Consider the following 23369-nt stretch of genomic DNA (forward strand, 5'->3'; position numbering starts at 1 on the left):
TGGAAGAGAAACAAGCAGAGCCAGCACCACCATTAAAGGAAGGCGAGGAAAGTTGGTATCTACCTATATTTGGAGTATATCACCCACAGAAACATGACCAAATAAGAGTGGTATTCGATTCAAGCGCCAGACACGAAGGAATTTCCCTCAGTGACGTGCTTCTGAGTGGACCTGATCTGAACAATGCTCTTCTTGGAGTTCTCATTCGGTTCCGTAGAGAACCAATAGCAGTCACTGCGGATGTTCAGCAGATGTTTTACTGCTTTAAAGTCTGCGAGAAGCATCGAAACTTTCTGAGGTTCCTGTGATATGAAAACAATGATCTGCAAAAGCCAGTGAAAGAGTTCCGAATGACAGTACACGTGTTTGGCAACAGTCCATCACCAGCAGTTGCTATTTACTGCTTCAGGCGAGCTGCATTGGAAGCAGCCGACTCCACTGCTTGTGCAAAAGAGTTCATCACACGCAATTTTTATGTGGACGACGGACTTTTCCTAGTGAAACAGAAGCCATTAGTGTCCTGCAGACTTCCCAAAAGATGCTAGCTAAATCGAACATCAAGCTACATAAAATCGCATTCAACAGTAGCAGTGTCATGCAGGCATTCTCACCCGAAGACCTGGCCAAAGATTTGAAAAACCTTGATTTAGGAGTGGAATCACTACCTCTTCAGAGGAGTCTCGGTTTAGTTTGGAACCTTGAGACAGACAACTTCATGTTCTGTGTTTCAAAGGAGGAGAAACCTTTGACAAAAAGAGGCATTTTGTCTGCAGTGAACAGTTTGTTTGACCCCTTAGGCTTTGTGGTACCAGTCACAGTGGGAGGAAGAAACTTGGTGAGGAACCTATCTGTGGAACAGTATGACTGGGACACACCACTGCCAGCATCCAAGCAGGAACATTGGACTCTGTGGAAAGACTCTATGAAAGACCTAGAACAGCTCCAGATTCCAAGACCTTATGTTCCAGTTTCTTTATCGATGCAGACACAGTGCAGAGAGTTGTGTGTGTTTTCAGATGCGTCAGTCATAGCCATAGCTGCTGTGGCTTACATGAAGACAGTTTCTACAACAGGACAGTGCCATGTGGGATTCATCATGGCAAAGGCAAAACTTGCTCCACGCCCGGCACATACTGTTCCTCGACTTGAACTTTGCGCAGCGGTCCTGGCGATCGAGTTGGCAGACTTTATTCAGGACGAACTGGACATTGACATTCATTCTGTGATGTACTATACTGACAGTAAAATAGTCCTGGGTTATATTCATAACACTTCACGCAGGTTTTATGTCTATGTGGCAAACAGGATAACCCGAATCAGTCTTCACATCCAGATCAGTGGCATTACATCTGCACTGAAGAAAACCCAGCAGATCATGGAACTCGACCAACAACTGCTACAACCCTCAAAAGCACCAACTGGTTTACTGGACCTTCATTCCTATCAAAACCCCAAGAAAGCCACAGTTCTCAGACAGATGTCTTCGAACTGCTGGATCCAGATATGGATCTAGAAGTTTGCCCCGAAGTGACAACCTGTAACACAGTTGTGAAAGAAGGTGGACTTGGAGTTCAGAGGTTTCATAGGTTCTCCACTTGGAAGTCTTTGACTCGTGCACTCTCCACACTAATCAAGAAGGCAAGAAGTGTTGCAAAAACACATGGTGGTAACATAGGAGATGAGGAGGCACAGGCGGTGACAATAATCATTAGAACCATGCAACAAGATGCTTACAAAATGGAGTTTCTGTGTCTTGCCAAGGGAGATCAAATCTCCAAACAAAGTCCACTTCGGAAGCTGACACCCTTTCTGGACAAAGATGGATTATTGAGAGTCGGTGGCCGTATGTCTGCAACTGATATGTCGTTTGAGGATAGACACCCTCTGATTATTCCCAAGCTGCACATTGCTACATTGCTGGTGAGAAAATATCATGAGCAGTCTGCACACCAAGGACGACATTTCACGGAAGGAGCTATTAGATTAGCAGTACTTTGGCTAATTGGAGGGAAACGACTTGTGTCAAGTGCGATACACAAATGTGTAACTTGCAAAAGACTGAGAGGTAAAATGCAGGTCCAGAAGATGTCAGACTTGCCACCTGACAGAGTCACCATTTACTCATGTTGGTTTGGATGTTTTCGGACCTTGGATGGTGACTGCCCGAAGGACAAGAGGAGGGCATGCTGAAAGTAAACGATGGGCCGTCATATTCACTTGTCTGAGCACTAGAGCGGTGCACATCGAGGTCATAGAGACGATGACCACTTCAAGCTTCATCAATGGACTCAGAGGTTTCAGTGCCATTAGAGGGCCCATTAAAACAATTCGATCAGACCAGGGCACAAATTTCATTGGAGCCTGTAAAGAACTCAAACTCAACACAACTGATCCTGAGTTGAAGACATACCTTAAAGACAACAAGAGCACATGGATATTCAACCCTCCCCACTCTTCCCACATGGGCGGAGAGTGGGAGAGGATGATCGGCATTGCTCGACGGATTTTGGATGCTCTTTTCCTCAAGCTGAATCCATCGTATCTCACACATGAGATACTAGTCACTCTGATGGCGGAAGTCACTGCCATTATGAACTCAAGACCATTGGTCTCAGTGTCCTCTGACCCAGAAGCACCAGCAGTTCTTACCCCATCAATGTTGTTGACACATAAGAAGGATACATTGGCTGCACCTTCTGGGGATTTTGATGTTAACGATCTTTCCAACAAACACTGGAGGAGAGTCCAAGCCCTTGCTGATGCCTTTTGGAAAAGGTGGAGGCAGGAGTATCTGACGACGCTTCAAACAAAGGGAAAATGGAATATGGAGAAGCCCAACCTGCAAGTAGGAGATGTGGTGCTGCTGAAGGACTTACAAATGAAAAGAACTGAGTGGCCTACTGGACTTGTGGTTAAAACCTTTCCTAGTCGAGATAATACAGTGCATAAGGTAGAGGTTAAAGTAGTCAAACATGACATTCCTAGAGTGTATTTGCGTCCTGTTTCAGAGTTGATTTTACTGATCCATGCAAAAAACGTATAGTGGTGTAAAATACCAGGCGGGGAGTGTGCTGCCACTGTTGGAGTGCAGTAGCGCCACCAGCCCACTAGGGGAGCAGGTGGGCGGGTTAAACTAAGTTTCTGCAATTGAATAAGAAAACAAGTTAAGAGAGTCTGAACTGGTAGCGTCCCGCAGGTTGTTGTTCTCAAAGTTATTTTTCACACAGAGCATGGGAAATATATGCCTGTAAGTATGAGTGCATTCTAAGTTCATGTAGAGTGATGTAATGTAGTTTGTAGTCTTGTTTATGTTATTACGCAGTCGCGCTCATCAATGCTAATCGCGTTAGCTTGTCTATGGGAAAACCCATTATATGTTAGCATCGAGCTAGCGGGATGCATACTACCTATTGTTTATCTTTTATGGGGGCTATGCCAGCTGCAGTTTAAGACAGTGGAGCTTTAATTTAGATCGTGAAATATATATATTATGTGACTATATGCGTGTTGTACTATGTTCTTTCTTATGTTTGTAGTTTTACAGTGCCTTCATTAGAGAGTCAAATAAACCCTACTACGATGGTGGAAAACCTTTGCCTCTTATTTTGAAAAACTGTTATCTATCTGCATAACTGGACATCCAAGTACAGCGAGGGCAGAATACCTATGAAGACACAGAACTAGTGCGGAGTAAACAGATGCTCACATTCTCTCATTTCCACTCATGATTTCTCTGATCAGGAGTTAATAGTAATAAGAGTTAATTGTTCATATTCTCTTTGCATACTCTTTGCACATCATCTACAGAGAAAACACTTACATATGTGATATTTTTTCTGCTGATATTACTGCACAGTTTCTCACTGTAACACTTGGGTAAGCTTATTTATGAAGCCTTGCAGGTTTTTTGTCTCTCTCTCTCTCTCTCTCTCTCTCTCTCTCTCTCTCTCTCTGTGTGTGTGTGTCCCATGTTTAAAGTCTGTTACAGACACTGATTTATAAAAAAGATACTGTGACTGTATCTCAGTAGTGGTTTGTTGCATGTTTAATGATGATGATGATTATAATATAAGACTGCATTCATACAGAACTTACAAGCAGTTCAAATATTATTGAGAAAAGTATTCGCTCATCTGCTTCAGCCGTCTGGCTTCACACGCATGTGAGATCCCATTCTTAATCTATAGGGTTTGATATGATGTCGGCCACTCTTTGCGGCTATAACAGCTTCTTCTGGGAAGGCTTTCCACAAGGGTTAGGAGTGTGTTTATGGGAATTTTTGTGAGGTCAGATACTGACGTAGGACGAGAAGGCCTGGCTTACAGTCTCCGCTCTAATTCATCCCTAAGGTGTTCTGTCAGGTTCAGGTCAGGACTCTGTGCAGGCCAGTCAAGTTCTTCCACACCAAACTTGCTCATCCATGTCTTATGCACCTTGCTTTGTGCACTGGTGTGCAGTCATGTTGGAACTTGGAACTGTATTTAAGCCCTGTGTTTGCCCCTTGTGTTGGCTGGTCTTTGTTTGCTTGCTTGATGTTTGCATTGTGTCAATCTCTGTCTGTGTAGTTGATTGGATTCTGGTTTATGTCATGTCTGCCCCACGATCTCTCCGTATTGGCTCATTGACCCTGGACCATCTTGAGCCTGATTTTGGATTTGCCCTCAATAAAAGTTGCTTACCTCCGCACATGCGTCCGCTACCTTGCTCCCTGTTACAGTCTAGCACAGTGTGGCTCCAGTTTATTAATCAAATACAGTGATGATATCTTAATAATTGGTTTCATCACTTCAGAGGATTTAAGATAATTCATCTTATCATTTGTTGTCACTGAATATCAATGCAGAAAGCCCAAAAAATAAATGTCTATGTTTTTAAGGGTTTTAAAACGTGGGCAGAAGATTTTACAGAATTTCTATATGTAAAAATATAGAACCAACTGGGTTCTTTCAATTACAGAACTCAAATCCGTAAATAAATGGTGCTGTTTTTAAGTACCCAGTTTTACTTGTAGTAGACACAGATGGATGAAAAATGTTTATTTTAAAGACAAAATAAATGACACTGAAGTGTTTCAGTTTTGTTCCATCAACAATTGAACTTCATATTGAGTGTAAAATGTAAAAAGTCTGTCTGTATTATCTTAGAATGGAAATGTGCAGCATAATTGAAAGAAATGTATATACCAGTTTTATTTCTTTGTGTGTGGGTGAGTATAGAGAGTATATTAACCTGCTCTATAACAGTCTGGTGTGAGAGACTGACTTGTTTTTAACAGAAATCTTATGATTAATGGAGCTGATAGAGTTCACTGACAAGCAATAAACACTGTGGGGGATTTGAATCAACCTGCAAATGAAGTCTGTCTTCTTTGACGTTCAGGGATATTCTGTACGGTGACTAAGTTGAGAATAAAAAAAGTTTTTTCCCTTCACTCTTAAAAAAGATCTTTATTCAAGGGTTCTATAAAGAAAGATGCACTCTCAAAGAACCATCAGCTTAAACTGTTCTTTGCATATTGAAATAATTTTGCAGATAGATGGAGAATGGGTTGCATATGGTTCTAAAGTTCTGCTATTGTTACAAGTTTGACATCATAACAATGGAAGAACCTTTTTGGTGCCATGTAGAACCATATATAACACATACTCTTTTATCTTGAGAAGACCAATTTAAGCATGCATATGTGTTCATGGTTCTATATACAACCCCAATTCCAATGAAGTTGGGATGTTGTGTAAAACATAAATAAAAACAGAATATGATGATTTGCAAATCCTTTTCAACCTATATTCAGTTGAATATATTTAACTTTTCAAGATATTTAATGTTCAAATGGATAAACTTTATTGTTTTTTGCAAATATTTACTCATTTTGAATTTGATGCCAACATTCCAAAGAAGTTGGGACAGGAGCATGTTTACCACTGTGTTACATCTACTTTCCGTTTAACAACACTCCATGCTGTTGTAACACATGCAGAATGTGGCTTGGCATTGTCTTGCTGAAATAAGCAGGACGTCCCTGAAAAAGACGCTGCTTGGATGACAGCATATGTTGCTCCAAAACCTGTATGTACCTTTCAGCATTAATGGTGCCTTCACAGATGTGCAAGTTACCCATGCCATGGGCACTAACACACCCCCACACCATCACACCACTTTGTGCTAATAACTATCCGGACAGTCCTTTTCCTCTTTGGCCCAGAGGACACGATGTCCATGATTTCCAAAAACAATTTGAAATGTGGACTCGTCAGACCACAGGACACTATTCCACTTTGCGTCAATCCATCTCAGATGTGCCCGGGCCCAGAGAAGCCGGCGGCATTTCTGGGTGTTGTTGATATATCACTTTCGCTTTGCATGGCAGAGTTTTAACTTGCACTTGTAGATGAAGCGACGAACTGTGTGCACTGACAATGGTTTTCTGAAGTGTTCCTGAGCCCATGTGGTAATATCCATTACAGAATGATGTCGGTTTTTAATGCAGTGCCGCCTGAGGGATCGAAGGTCACGGGCATTCAATGTTGGTTTTCTGCCTTGCCGCTTACTTGACAGAGATTTCTCCAGATTCTCTGAATCTTTTGATGATATTATAGACTGTAGATGATGAAATCCCTAAATTCCTTGCAATTGCATGTTGAGAAACATTGTTCTTAAACTGTTGGACTATTTGCTCACGCAGTTGTTCACAAAGTGGTGAACCTCGCCCCATCCTTGCTTGTGAATGACTGAGCCTTTCAGAGATGCTCCCTTTATACCCAATCATAACGCTCCACTGTTTCCAATTAACCTGTTCTCCTGTGGAATGTTCCAAACAGGTGTTTTTTGAGCATTCCTCAACTTTCTCAGTCTTTTGTTGCCCCCTGTCCCAACTTCTTTGGAACATGTTGCAGGCCCTCAAATTCAAAGTGAATATTTGCAAAAAACAATAAAGAATAATTTGAACTTTAAATATCTTGTTTTGCCCTGCGATGGACTGGCGACCTGTCCAGGGTGTGTCCCCCCGCAACCCTGACGGAGAAGCGGCTTAGAAAATGGATGGATGGACATCTTGTTTTTGTAGTGTATTCAATTAAAATAAAGGTTGAAAAGGATTTGCAAATCATTGTATTCTGTTTTTATTTATGTTTTACACAACGTCCCAACTTCATTGGAAATGGGGTTGTACAGCCATTGCCTTTACTAAAGAATTCTTGAAGAAACATCTTTTTTAAGTGTGTACTTCACAAAGACTGGGTCCTTCAATCTGATTTTCTGGGTGTTGAGAGGGAAAATAAAATAAAGTTTATCTTTCAAATGTGCAGCAAAGAATATGTTCTACTTACAGACAGCAGAAGAAGGAGACAGAAGGTCATCCTCATCCCAAAAATGTAAAGTTAAAATGATCATAAATTTTAGCCACACAGTAACTGCTCTCTCTCTCTCGCTCTCTGTCTGTTCTGCAAATATCACTTAGACATGAATGGAAAAAGCTCTTTGTGCAGAAAGCAGGAAACACCCTGACAGGTTGCCAGTCCATTGCAGGGCAGACACACAGACATTCAGACAGACACTTACACCTGTCTCATCTCCAATAGGTCTCACTGCATATCTTTGTACTGCGGTAGGGAACCCACACAGACAACACGCAACAGAGAACATGCAAACTCCACAGAGAAATGACACTGATCACCTATCTGGGGAACTGAACACAGGCCCTTCTTGCTTTGACATGCTTTGACGTACATTTTGCCTTTTACTCTCGTTCGCACACACGACATAGTAGGCTTCACTTTTAACTGTTTAGCTATGACTTCAGTGGGCCTTACAACACTTAAGACTGCTTATCTCCAGCACCCAAACTACTTAGTGGGTTAAATGCTGGGGCCGCATGGCTAATCACTAACATAACAACTGCCAGTCCGATTGAGGGAGCGACCATATACGAGCAAGAGCTGTACTCTGATTGGCTATGCTAAATGTCTCTCCCGTTCCACCGCTACACCCCCCCCCCCCCCCCCCCCCCCCCCACTTAGACATGCTGAGTCCCTTCAGCAGAAGAACATTTAACAAAAATAACTAGCAGCTTCAATAGTGTAACACAAGGCTGCTCCTAGACTATAATGAGAGTTCCTTTGGATTCTGAACTATTACCCTACAATGTCCATAGACTCAACATGAACAGACTATCCCAACAACATTCCTTAACCCAGAGTGTCCAGGTAGTGCTGGGGCTTGCATACAACATGCCCTCGACTTGTAGTCTGGGTGGCGGCAGTGTTCTCTTCAGCGTCTGGGGTAGTGCTTGGTGAGAACTGGGGTTCCAGTGAGGCGTCTCACACTGAGTTTCTGTGGTCTGGTAATGAGTTTCTTTAGGCAGGGTGCCCAATTTACTGTCATAGCCCGGCTCACGGCAGGAGGACTCACTTGAGCTGAAAACCTGGGCCGTTGGTCCAGGTGACAGAAGTGGTTCTGCGTAAGACTGACACTTCTGTCATTTTTCTCCATCAGTTGATGTCTGAGTCATTTGACCCATCCTGGCATTACCTCAGAGGTATAGGGCTGTAGTCGGTCATGATGGAGAATTTTAGTGCTGTTACAATCTCGGACTTGATAGAGAACTGGGCCCAGGCACTTGGTAACAAGTAGGGGGCCTTTCCAAGGGGCTTGTAGTTTTGGACTTAGGCCTTTCTTCTTGGCACTGTCCTTTGCGTAGACCAGATCCCCCACTTGTAGACCTGCTCTTTCACATGGAGGTCATGTTGTCTTTTCTGCTTTATCTGGGTAGCTCGTAGGTGTCCCCTTGCCAATTCATGCGTTTGTTCCAGCTTTTTTTACAGGTCATCCATGAACACTGGAGGTGGGTCTTCATTCCTGCCAAGGTGGGCAGCGTGCAATAAGAGTTGTGAGGCTGATATACCTCTCTGCCCAGCATCATTCATTTTGTAGCTAACCCAGTGCAAGCATGTGGCAAACTCCAGTAAGCTGATATTAATAATGACAGGTACTTATCCCAGTCACGCTGGTTTTTGTCCACATAGCACCTAGTCATTTGGAGCAGGGTTCTATCAAATCTTCCAGCCTGCCCATTTGATGATGGGTGATAGGGCGTGGTCCAGGTCTTTGTCACCCTAAGCAGATGGCACAAATGAGCGAAGAGGTCGCTCTCAAAGTTCCTGCCCTGGTCTGTGTGAATTTCGAGGGGTGAGCCAAATCAGGCAACAAACTCAAACACAAGCCTCTGGGCCGTAGTTTCTGCCGTCTGATCTGGCATGGCATATGCCTCCACCCAACATGTGAACTGATCAATTATTACCAGTATATACCTATTTCCTGATGTGGAAATAGGAAAGGGCCCCACAACATCCAAATGCAGCCTGTCCATGGTTGCACCAGCCTGATAGTTCTGCAATGGAGCTCCCCCAATTGGGCCTACTGCTTTGTTGCTTGACACTGAGAACATTTTTGGATAAAGAGCCAAATATCTTCACCCATCCCATGCCAGAAGAAGTGTCTTGTGACAGAGGTGAACCAGGACAAAGATCCATCAACTCCTTTATGAAGGACTTGGGCACCAGTAGGCAAAATTGGGGGAGGGCTCCAGTGCCACTCTCCTGTCTGTAATAGAGCACACCCTCATGTCATCTGGGGCAACATAGCCAGTACTTTCTGGTGGCTGGGCTCTCCAGCACAACTTGCTCTCAGTTGGGGAGATGTCCATCCATTGGTGAAGAAGGCCTAGGCATGGATCTTCCCTCTGCTTATCCTCCAGCTCTTGCTTACTGCACTGAAACATCCAGTTTACCTGAGGTTCCTGGGGCTTTTTATTATTGAGGTTCCTGGGCCTTGAGGATGAGTCCACTGCCTTCACTTGGGATGCAGAGTTTTTGGCTATGAGGGTCTCTTTGCACTTCATCTGCCTGACAGCTAATGGGACCACATCATCCACATCAGTTTTAAATCTAGCCAATTGCTGTTGCATCCTCTGGCAGTGCGCAGATCCACCGCAAGGCAGTGTGGATATGTCTTTTCCTGCTTGTTAGCAATCACATTGCAGATAAGCTGCTTTTCTTGACAATGCGTCTGCATTACCATGTTGCACACCTGGACAATGCTCAATCTGCAAGTCTTACTGGCCTAACTCTTCCAACCATCTTGCCAGCTGTCCTTCTGGGTGCTTAAAGTGGAACAGCCAGGACAGACTGCTATGGTCGGTTCGAATGAGAAATCTGCAGCCCAGTAAATAGTGCCTGAACTGTCTTGTAAATTTGACCACTGCAAGCAGTTTACGTCTGGTTATGCAGTAGCATCTTTGGGTATACTGAAGATGAGAGCTGGCATAGGTGATAACCTTTTCCTCCCTGTCTTGAAGTTGTGAGAGCATTGCCCGTGTGCTACAATTGGAAGCATCAGTGTCACGGATGAAGGTACCTTGGGATGTAGGGTAAACGAGTATGGGAGCTGTTATCAGACAGTTCTTTAACTTGCTGAAAGCTGCCTCCTGGGCCTCCCCCCAATGAAATTCAGCACCCTTCTTTTGGAGTTCATGCAGAGGACTACAAATCTGGGAAAATGACTTCACAAACTGGCAGTAATAATTACATAACCCAAGGAAGGCTTTGAGTTTAGAAAGTGTTTTTGGGCGATCCAAATCTGTAATGTCCTGGATTAGCTTGGGATTTGGGTGAATCCCTTTGCCACTGATGATTTGACCTAGGAACAAAACCTCCTCCTTCAGCAGATGACATTTAGTCAGCTTCAGCTTTAGTCCACACTGACTGATGTGTTCAAAGAGCACTTCAAGGTTTCTTAGGCTGTCGTCAATATGTTTTCCAAGGACGTTTACATCATTGAGGTAGATAAGGAGGTTCTGCCATTGTAGTCCCCGAAGTTCAACATCCATGGCCCTCTGAAAAGTGCTCCGAAAGGCATCCATGTGTACTCGAATAGGCCATACTTGGTGATGAAGGTAGTCTTGCAGCGGTCCTGTTTGTGTACTTCAACCTGCCAATATCCACTTTGTAGGTCCAGAGTGGAAAAGACAGTAGCACCTTCTAGAGTGTCAAGGCATTCTTCAATGTTAGGGAGTGGATAAGCATCTTTTAGAGTGAGGTCATTAAGCTTTCAATAATCAATACACCATCTGACCCCACCATCCTTTTTCCGGACAAGAACCACTGGCGATGCCCACTCGGAGGTGCAAGGGGCAACAACACCTAAACTCAACATTTCCTGGAGGTGTTCGGCTTCTTCAGCCTGGAACCCCAGTGGTGTGCGACGGGTTGCTTGTCTGACATGCTGTGCATTGCCAGTGTCAATACGGTGGTTCACGGCGCTGAAACGACCTAGGTGTCTGTCGCTGGCTGCAAATACCCACTGGTATTTTAAGAGAAGTAGTAAGAGCTTACCCTCTTGCTCTTTGCTGAGGTCCCCACTAGCAGATGTGAATAGCTCTTGTAGGTGGGTGGGTAGACCTAGAACATTGATGCATTTACTGTACCATAATCATTGTGGGGAGGCTTCCACATTGGAGTGGCTGCCTTGATCCTGTCTCTGGGTGTTTTCTACGTCTTAATCTTGCTTCTGTGGCTTGCATGGGTCTTTAGAGCACTCCTTTGGTAAGGGAAGTGTTTCAGTGAGAATTTCCAGACAAGTGCCTTTGGCAAGGTGTGTGCTAATAGCAGATTTGTTGCATAGCTGAATGGGCGCTTTTGGTTCCATGTTCACAAGGACACTTCCTGAGGAAACACCATCCGCAAGGCCAACCGGTTCCATAACTGCTGTTACTTCGGGGTGTGGGTGCTCAACAAAGCCCCAGGTGTCACACTCACTCTGCGGTGGAAGGGTCAGTGGTTTACCTTTAACATAGCTGGGCACAAGCTTGCGGTCAATAAAAATTTGGGTCCCTTTTGAACAGTTACATTGGCCTTTATCATAAAGTCCAATCCCAGCAGAAGGGGATCCTGAATGGGAGCTATGAACACAGCCCACTCCCACTCTTTACTGCCGATCTTTAATGTCACTTTATAGCTATCAACCACACCCATTGTTTTGCCAGTCTCTGCACTGCACAGACTGGCTCTCTTACTCTCTGGCCGATTCCCTATGTTAAGCTGCTTGTACACATTGCTTGACATTACTGTGGCTTCGGCTCCTGTATCAATAAGACACATAATGGGTAAGTGGTTGACTTGGCCCATCACTAGTGGCTCTCCCTACTACAACAACAGGAGAGGTAAAAGGTCCATTCCCTCCTTGGGGAAGGTTGGGGCTGGGAGACCAGGAACACTGCTTTTAAAAGTGACTGGATTCCCCTGGAAACACGTGCCCTTACTGCTTGCGAAGGGCCTTGGGGATCGTGAAGTGTTTACATGGTTAGACTCCAGCTTATGTTTTCTTCCACGCCATTGTTCCCTCCTTGCCTCCGAACCTGGAAGGTCATCTCTAGTCGACACTTTGTGAGCCAATGCATCCACACTAGCTTGGAGCTTTTCTACTTTTTCCACCAGTAGCTTTAGCTGGTCCACAGTAGCAAATGTGGGTGGCTGTAATGCTTGCATGTTTGCTGAGGTAGACATTTCCGACTCGGGACGTTCATCTGCCCATGAAATACGTCTAACGTGCCTCTACTAGTTTCTGAGCCTCTGTGAGCAAGGGTGGATCTTTGTTCATCACCTCATATGCCACTCGCTGATTACGCAGGCCCCGCATAAAGGCGTCGGCTGCCAGTTGGTCCTGCAGTTGAAGGTCCACCCCTGGGTATGCTAAAGTGACCAAACTGCGAATCTCCTCTGCAAACTCTGCTGTAGGTTCCTTTTGTTGTCGTAGCTCACTTAAATGGCGACATGCAGTATTTGGTGGGTCTGTGTGGCCATATCTCTCTGCAAGCTGCTCTGTTAGGAGAGCATAATCCTCTCTAACATGCTCAGGCAAGGAGCATACAAAACGAATAGCCAATCCCCTCAGCCTCTCATGCAGTCTATCAACTCACTCTATGCTTGTCCAATTCTGTCTTTGAGCCGTTCTTTTGAAAGGGATGAAGAAGGAAGCCCAGTCATCTTTCCCTTCGAATGAAGCTAGAGTCCTTGAACTGGCACATCATGTGGAGTGGCATGGAGGTACGTGATAGACTAGGGTGGCTGTTATTATTGTAAGCATCCATATTTCCATCATGACCAGTGGTCTGAGAGCTAGCACTGTTTGAAGGTATTGTTGACAGGCCCTCACTTCACCTACTAGTTGAACGTCTATGGACTGCTTGTTCCAAGGGCTCATCTAGGTTCCACTGTCTTACTGGGGTTGATATACAAGAGCGCTGCCGGTTGATATACAAGAGCGCTGCTCCAGCTCTGGGGAAAAATCAGGAAGAGCTGGTAACACGGTGGGGGTGGGAATGTGCAGTGAGGATAGGTGATGAGCTTGACACAATATGTGACTGATCACGTCCATCAGACTGTTTAAAAATAGACTTCTGAATATCTTTGACAACAATATCTTTGACAATATTTTTATTGGGCAGTCATGGGCTGGAGGTTAGGGATCTGGCCCTGTGACCGGAAGGTTGCCGGTTCAATCCCCAGGTTCAATCCCCAGTGCCGACAGTCCATGACTGAGGTGTCCTTGAGCAAGACACCTAACCCCCAATTGCTCCCCGGGCGCCATGGATAGGGCTGCCCACCGCTCCGGGCAAGTGTGCTCACTGCCCCCTAGTGTGTGTTTATTCACTAGTGTGTATGTGGTGTTTCACTTGTATGGATGGGTTAAATGCGGAGATGGAATTTCCCCGGTTGTGGGATCAAAACAGTATCACTTAACCGTCTCTATTTGAGTTAGTGCTGGAGTCAACACTTGTTGCAGCTGTTTAGTTTGATGCTCTAATAAGATTTGTAGCCAGGCTGGTGGTTGTTCTAGAGTGCTAGCAGTGCGTGCCAGCCTCTGCCCCTGAGTGGTGAAATACTTTGTTTCGATTTTTTTTTAACTTTGTCTATTAGTCTCTATTTCCTTGGCTTTCGATTTTCAATTTTCTCTTTTTTTTTTTTGACATCAAGAATGGCGGTGGCAACAGGATGTCTTGGTCACGTGACCTAGCGGCTCCAGCGCGTTTGCGCCTCCTCGGCTACATAGTTAGCCTGTTAGCATTCCTATGCTCTGAACTTTTTTCTTCGGTTGCTTTGTGTTTACTGAATTTAAACTCTGGATACACTCCACACCATAGTGATATCCTTCAGAAGATCCCACTTTTGACACCAGTTGTAGCGTTTTGCCTTTTACTCTCATTCGCACCTCACGGTTAGCATTAGCCACTTGCTAACAAGTAGAGCTGGCTCACCTGGCGGCTATTGTGGGCTGCTTGTCCATGGGCAGTGCTACGGTCCTCCCTAGTCGTGCGGCATGGTGGGTGTGGAAAATACAGCACGCGACAAGGTAGGCTTCACTTTTAACTGATTAACTATGACTTCAGTGGGCATTACAACACTTAAGACTGCCTAGCTCCAGCCAGTCTGATTGAGGGAGCGACCATATACGAGCAAGAGCTGCACTCAGATTGGCTACACTAAACGTCCCTCCCATTCCACTGCTACACTACATCTGTGACCTAGGAAATTCTGCACTTGCAAGTAACTGATAAATACAGTCTAGGTTCACAAGCCTGGAAAGCTATATACACAATTCATGGAGAAATATTTAAAAATAGAGACAGACTCCAAAACTAATGAAGGAGTACTAACAATTCTAAAGGTATTTTGACACTCTGTACCTTGGTAAAATATTGCATTTGTGTAACCTGCCTTAATGTGCATGATACAGTATATTGCTTTTAGATAAAACCACTGTGAAATGAGGTAAACCAAAAGAATTAAATCATACACCTCTTAACATCTCATTCTTATTATATGCTTAAGCTTATTATTCAGTAACTACAGGGACTTCACTGTAAACTGGCTGAGATATTCTTAGAAGTGTGTAGTATGGCCCTGTAGATGTGCCCTGGGCATTTAATGGGTTAAATAATAAGAATAATACAACTAGAAGAACTTTAGCACATAGTCCTTGTGTCGCCATTAGGGCGATATGTATCGGGACTTTTATAATGACACCTTGAGAAATAATAGGACCTTTTATTTTGATGCCATTTCCTGGCATAACTTGCTTAACACTTCCTGCCTTGTCATCAGTTACTTCCCACTCAGTTTCTATCTGTTGAGAACAGTTAAGAATTCCTGACTGTGAGCGATGCTAGAAGCAAAGTCGTAAGTAAAATTCATCGTTAAGTTAAATCATTGATAGAATAAGTTAAGTTTAAAGTAGAAAGAGAAGGTAATAAATAGTTTAAAAGATCGTTTTTATTTACATGTATATTTCATGAGACTTCATATTAAGTGATACTGTTTTGATCCCACAAACGGGGAAATTCCATCTCCGCATTTAACCCATCCATGCAAGTGAAACACCACATACACACTAGTGAACAAACACACACTAGGGGGCAGTGAGCACACTTGCCCGGAGCGGTGGGCAGCCCTATCCACGGCGCCCGGGGAGCAATTGGGGGTTAGGTGTCTTGCTCAAGGACACCTCAGTCATGGACTGTCGGTACTGGGGATTGAACCGGCAACCTTCCGGTCACAGGGCCAGATCCCTAACCTCCAGCCCACGACTGCCCCTGTGGGCTGTGAAGCTGAACTTTATGTTAAAAACAGTCAAACCTTGTTTGTTGCAGTTTTCACTCTGCCATGTAATACTGGATTCTTCAGTAAACAACAGTGAAATGTTAACTACAGTACAGACTCCTGGTTTTTGCATCAGAGTTTAACTTGTTGGATAGCTTCAGTAGCTACACTGCAGTGAGGACAACACAGTGAAAAGACTGAGAAGTTAGCATTGAACATCGAGTCAAGATGGAAACTAGATCTAATAAATCAGGAAAAAGTAGAAGCAGCTTTCATTCAACTGCCTCATCAACCAATGCTTTACTTCACGCACGAGCAAAAGCAGCAGCTGCTAAAGAGCGTGCTGAATATGCTGAGCAAGAAGCCAAAGCTAGGATTGAAAAAGTTAAAAAAGAGACTGAGATTGAAACACTAGCTATCTGCCATGAAGCAGCAGAAGCTGAAGCCGTAGCAGCTGTCTGGGAGTCAGCAGTTACAGGGAGCAACAATTATATCGTGCTAGATGAAACAAATTCAACAGAACAAAGCAAACTTGAACGAACAAGCGAATATATCCAAAATCACTTCCATTCCGCTAACTCAGTCCAACGAACAGCCATGAAGGCTAGTCCGCCACTAACTCAACCAGCTACCTATGCCACACTCAGTTATAGCCCGAATAACCCCTTTGTTTCACATCATCAGCCGCTGGGTTTTTCATACAACAGCACAAACAATGTGGATTTTACAGACTATGACTTAGACTATGCACCACCAGCAGCCAAAGAGTCAGTCAGCCAGAATCCATTTACCAGAGAAGGGCCCCGGGTTATTCCCAAGACTCTCACTTCGCAGATCAGTGACTTGAACATTGGGGCTCCATCCTTCAACCCCCAGCCGACAAACGCTCAAAGTATGCTTGTAACTGAACACCTGGCACAATATTTAGCACGGCGTGACCTAGTGAGTACAAGTTTGTACGAGTTTGATGATAAACCTGAAAATTATCGTGCTTGGCTGTCGTCATACAAAAATGCCATTCAAGGACTTGGTCTCACAGCCACTGAAGAATTGGACTTGATGACACGATGGCTTGGAAAAGAATCCAGCAACCAGGTGAAACGTCTCCGCGCAGTGCACATAGCAAGTCCACAAACAGCACTGGTGAAAGCCTGGGAACGTCTTCGGGAGTGTTATGCAGCCCCAGAGGTCATTGAAAAGGCCCTCTTTACCCGACTGGACACATTTCCCAGAGTCTCAGCCAAGGAAAACCTGAAGCTACGAGAGCTGGCTGACCTGCTTATGGAAGTGCAGTGTGCTAAGGAAGATAGCTACTTACCAGGCCTGTCCTACCTGGACATGACGCGCAGAATTGAACCTATAGTGACCAAGCTGCCTTATGCACTCCAGGAAAAATGGATCACGGCCGGTTCTAAGTATAAAGAAGCAAATGGAGGATGGTTCCCACCGTTTGATTACTTCACGAAATTCATATGTTATGAAGCTAAGAAAAGAAATGACCCCAGCTTTGCATTTTTGAATACCAGTACAACATCATCTGTCAGAGCTGAAAGTGCCTTTCCTAAAACCATCAAGAAACCCATTGCAGTTCACAAGATCAATGTCACTCCTGCAGAGTAAAATGTCTCCAGTGATCCGAGTAAGATCTGCCCAATACATGCCAAACCCCACCCACTGAAGAAGTGCAAAGCCTTCAGAGGCGAAACTCTTGATGACAGAAAGACATTCCTGAGAGAAAACGGAATCTGCTTTAAGTGCTGTAGCTCAACCAACCATATGGCAAAAGACTGCACTACAATTGTGAAGTGTTTCGAGTGCGACAGTACCCAACATGACTCAGCTATGCACCCGGGACCAGCACCGCAACCCACGACTCCTCTGACCTCGCCACAGCATGGCGGGGAGGGAGAAAAGGTAAACAACACCAGTGAGATTAGTTCAAGCTGCACAGCAGTATGCGGTACAGGACAAGTCGGACGGTCATGCTCCAAGATATGCCTGGCAAGAGTGTACCAGAAAGACCACCCAGAAGAAGCCATCAAGGCCTACATCGTGTTAGATGACCAGAGCAACCGATCGTTGGCCAAGTCCAGTTTCTTTGACAAGTTTGCCATTCACACTAAGCCATATCCTTACCAACTGAAAACATGTTCTGGTATAGTGGAAACGTTTGGCAGAAGGGCATCAGATTTTATCGTGGAGTCCCTCAATGGAAAAGTTACAATTCCCTTACCACTACTCACTGAGTGTAATGACTTACCTGATAATCGGTCCGAACTTCCCACACCAAATGCCGCTCTTCATCAGCCTCACCTGTCAAAGGTAGCAGAACACATCCCAGAGCTGGACCCCACAGCTGAAATCCTCCTGCTGCTAGGGAGAGACGCGATCAGAGCACACAAAGTACGAGAACAAATAAATGGCCCCGCCAATGCACCCTTCGCGCAACGCCATGACCTAGGCTGGGTGCTGGTCGGAGAAGTCTGTCTAGGGAAGGCACACAAGCCGAACATCAGTTCCTTCCGGACGACCATGGTCGACTGTCATCGGCCCTCACTCTTCCAGCCATGCACAAGCCTTTTGCGCATTACAGAGGAACTTAATGACAGACTTCCTAGAAACAGTGCCTTACCACCCAGAGCTAAGGAAGACAGTCAAGGTCAAAACGTGTTTGACTGCACCAAAAAGGACAATAAGCTAGCACCTTCAATCGAAGATGAAACCTTCCTAAAAATTATGGACAAAGAAGTCTACAGAAATGACTCACAAAGCTGGGTTGCTCCGTTGCCATTCAGACAACCTAGGCAACAGCTTCCCAACAACCACGAGCAAGCACTCAAGCGGTTTGAATCACTTCAGCGCCAATTCAGAAGAAAGCCAGAAATTCAGCAGGAATATGTGGAATTTATGGGCAAACTGCTGAAAAACAACCATGCTGAGATGGCACCAGAGCTAAGAGAAGAAGAGTGTTGGTATTTACCAAGCTTTGCCGTGTATCACCCACAGAAACCTGATCAAATCAGGGTGGTGTTTGATTCAAGTGCCCAACAGTCTGGGATCTCCTTGAATAATGTGATCTTGACAGGACCAGATCAGAACAACACCCTTCTAGGAGTGCTCATGCAGTTCCGAAAAGACAAGGTCGCTGTGATGGCAGACATTCAACAAATGTTCTATTGCTTCCTTGTGGCCGAAAAGCACAGAAACTACCTGCGATTCTTATGGTTTAAGGACAACAACGTAGCCAACGAGGTCATTGACTACAGGATGAAAGTTCATGTTTTTGGGAACAGCCCATCTCCTGCAGTGGCAATTTATGGACTCAGAAGAGCCATCAGAGATGGCGCAGAGAAATATGGAACAGACACAGTTAACTTCATCGAACGGCACTTTTATGTTGATGACGGCCTCTGTTCTGTCCCAACTGATGCAGAGGCTATTGGGCTGCTCTATAGAACTCAAGCCTCACTTGCGGAGTCTAACTTGAGGCTCCACAAATTTGCCTCAAACAGTCAGGCTGTCTTGGAAGCCTTCCCAAGTGAGGACTGTGTACAAGCCAAACAGGACATAGACCTCAGCGGAGATGAGTCACCCACCCAACGCAGCTTGGGGCTCCTGTGAGAAATAGCAAGCGACACATTTACCTTCTCGGTGTCAACCGACACCAAACCATCCACCCGTCGAGGGGTTCTTTCAATGGTCAACAGTGTATTTGACCCTTTAGGGTTTCTGGCTCCAGTTACGATCCAAGGCAGAGACCTTCTCAGGGAGTTGAATTCTGAGACATCGGAGTGGGACATCCCATTGCCTGAAGATAAGTTAGGCAAGTGGAAAGCTTGGAGAAACTCGCTTCAAGACTTGAGGCACTTTCATATACCTAGAATGTACACAGGCATCTGCCCAACCAAGGCTGAGCGACTAGAACTCCACGTCTTTAGTGATGCATCTGTAAAGGCCATTGGCCCCGTAGCCTACCTGAAAGCCATCCAAGAAGACACAGTGGACGTTGGATTTGTCCTGGCAAAGGCCAAACTTGCCCCTCAGTCGGACCAGACCATTCCCAGACTTGAACTGTGTGCAGCAGTCTTAGCAGTGGAAATGGCTGAGCTGATTCAGGATGAACTGGATCTAAAGCTGGATACCACCAAGTTCTACACTGATAGCAAAGTTGTCCTTGGTTACGTTTACAACCAGTCCAGACGGTTCTATGTGTACGTCCATAATCGGGTCCAGCGTATACGCCAGTCTACCATCCCTGAACAATGACACTACGTGAACACCGAAGACAATCCGGCTGACCTGGCATCACGGTCAGTTCCAGCAGCACGCCTCACACAGACAATGTGGTTCAACGGACCAACCTTCCTGCGCAAGCCCTCGATTCAGCCAGACCCTGCTCAGTCATTCAGCTTAGTCTCACCAGAGTCAGATGCAGAGGTCCGTCCAGTTGTGAAGAGCTACATCACTGACCTACGAGGGAAAGTTCTCAGCATAGAATGCTTTGAAAGGTTCTCCACATTCGACACTCTCCAACGAGCCATCGCACTCCTGATTCATATAGCAAGATCCTTCAAGACTCTGGCAGGCAAGTGTAAGGGATGGCATCACTGTGACTTACCTCGCTCAGTGGATGAGCTTTCCCAAGCAAGAGAAGTCGTCATCAGAGCTGTTCAGAAGAATACGCTCGCGAAGGAAATTGAAGCTCTGGAGAAAGGAAAGCAAGTTCCGTTAAACAGCTGCCTACGCTCTCTCAACCCCGTCTTACAGGATGACGTCCTCTGTCTTGGAGGCAGACTGAAGAATGCGGATGTGGCCATTGATCAAAAGAACCCTGTCATTCTCCCAAAAGAACACTACGTGTCCTTGCTTCTCACCAGATACCACCATGCCCAAGTAAAGAATCAGGGCCGTCACTTAACAGAAGGTGCTGTACGAGCTGCTGGGCTCTGGATCCTGGGAGGCAAGAGGCTTGTTAACTCAACTATTCACAAGTGCATCATTTGTCGCAGACTTAGAGGACGGATGCAGGAACAACAAATGGCAGATTTGCCCGCAGAGCGTCTTACAACCTGCCCTCCCTTCACATATGTGGGCCTGGATGTCTTCGGACCCTGGCACATCTCCACCAGACGCACCAGAGGGACACAACCTGAGAGCAAGTGCTGGGCCATACTATTCTGCTGCATGAGCTCCAGGGCAGTTCACATCGAGGTGATTACTTCAATGGACACCTCAAGCTGCATAAACGCGTTGAGGCGTTTCCTTGCCATAAGAGGACCAGCCAAACAACTGAGGTCAGACTGCGGCACAAATTTCATTGGGGCGTGCAAAGAACTTGGGCTCAGTGCAGATCAACCAGACAGAACAGTGCAGCGGTATCTGCAACAACAAGGATGCTCCTGGGTGTTTAACACACCTCATGCCTCACACATGGGGGGTTCATGGGAGCGCCTCATTGGGTTGGCCCGAAGAATCCTGGATTCGATGCTCCATGAACACAGCACTCGCCTAACTCATGACATTTTGTGCACACTAATGGCAGAAGTGACAGCAATTCTGAATGCAAGACCACTAGTTCCAGTATCGAATGATCCAGAGAATCCATTCATCCTCACACCATCGATGCTGTTAACGCAGAAAGTCGGAGTCCCACCACCTCCAGGTGACTTCACAGACAGAGACCTCCTCACTAAGCAGTGGAGGCAAGTACAAGCATTATCCAACTTGTTCTGGAACCGTTGGAGACAAGTGTACCTGTCGACCTTACAAAGCCGCAAGAAATGGACAAGGTCCAAGGACCTGCAAGACGGTGACATCGTCCTCCTCAAAGACACCCAAGCTGCACGCAACAACTGGCCTTTGGCAGTGGTCACAAAGGCTATTCCAGGACCAGACGGAAGAGTCTGTAAGGTGGAATTAAAGACAGCAAACCAAGGACAATCAAGGACATACCTTAGACCAGTGACCGAAACTGTTTTGCTTCTTCGCAAGGACTGATGTTTCAATTGTAGTTCTTAGTTGAGTTTAATGTTCATGCTAGCAGATCTGATGAAAACACTGATGGACAAAGCTGGAAAATCTAATAGCACACCTCTGGGTGAGTGGAAGAATTAGCATTAGCATAATTAGCATCAGGATAAGTTGCTCTAGACTGTACAGTTACGTTCTAAATTGATCTGACAGAGTATATAGTTTGTCCAGTTGGCAAAACATGAAAAAAGAAGACTGACACCTCATGAGAGTAAAAAGGAAGGGATGCCCCAAGTTCAGTTTTATTATTCTTATTGGGAGCATGGGCCCATCCAGGATAAGCCCTCAATTGATTCCCTGGATGATGGCTTTCTGAATGCAAGAACTGCTGCATCTTGTAACCTAGAAACAGTGAGGATGTGCCGATAACACTAGAGTTATAACATGATCGTTGCTGTTTAACTGGTATTGTTCAGGCAGACCACTTTCATTAAGTCTTATCAAGCCACTACTTTGGTAATTAATAATTCTTTAGCCATCATTTGCTTTTAAACATTGAAATGCACATTTAAAAAAAGACTGATTGACAGGCTAATGTTTTTATGAATTTATTATTATAACAATCATGGAGAATACATGTGACTATAAACTACACATCTTTATTTTTCCTCCATCTCTGTCACAGATAAATGAAAGTGCTGTGGTAACTTTTTATTCACTGTAATTACTGCTTAATTACGCAGCTACAAAACATTTTCATAACAACTGCTAGCTTGCTAAGGCTTAAATATGCTCAAAAGCTTAATGCACCATAGTTATTGCTTAAAAAATAGTCATGAATACCAATAGCTTACTAGTGACCCAAATTACCAAGTACTGGCTTGATAAGGCTTAATAAGTACATTGCAAGGGCATTATAATGCCCCCCTAGTGAAGTGTTACTGATGCACTGTAACAGGGCATGTTGGTGCATTTAATTGACAAGTAGGTAAACATGAGTCAGCAACTGACAGAAAATGAAAACATATATTTATAAAATAAACACACATATAAAAGAAAAAAAAGCCATTTATTGTGCTTGAAAACAGCTCAAACGAACTTTTCCTCCATTGGTTGATGACTGAGGGACTACGCTCTTAACACAATATGGTTTTTCTTTAGTAAAGAGAATGGTTCTATTTAGAACCATGAGTTCTATGCAGAAGCATTTTCTGCTTAAATGGTTCTTTGCCTACGGAAATCGTTCTTTAGATTGACTGAGAATGTTAATCCTCTAATGTTAATGTTAATCTAAAAATGGTATTTTTGTGGTTCTTTAGTAAAGGAAACCTAGAGCCATTTTCTTTACTAAAGAACCACTGAAGTACAATTTTAAAGAGTGAATGTCAAGCTTGTAACAATGAAAGAATCTGTTTTGGTGCTAGAAAGAAAGAAAGAAAGAAAAAAAGAAAGAAAGAAAGAAAGAAAGAACAATAGAAATGTTCCTTAATTACCTGGACACTACTATGTTAACTTGCATTAAAAGTGTTCTCTTATATAGTTGCTGCTGTATTTTGGATATACTGTTTTATTTTATTGACCTTTTTTCTGACATATGCCAAATAATATTAGTTATATGACACAGGTTTTAAATACACTTTACTATATTATTACAATGACAATAACAATGAGGTATTAAAGACACAATAATAGCTACATGTATTACATCAGTATTACATACTCTGGTAAAATATTACAAATATAATA

The sequence above is a fragment of the Pygocentrus nattereri genome, chromosome 9 (assembly GCF_015220715.1).
Source record: "Pygocentrus nattereri isolate fPygNat1 chromosome 9, fPygNat1.pri, whole genome shotgun sequence".
Classification (NCBI taxonomy): Eukaryota; Metazoa; Chordata; class Actinopteri; order Characiformes; family Serrasalmidae; genus Pygocentrus; species Pygocentrus nattereri.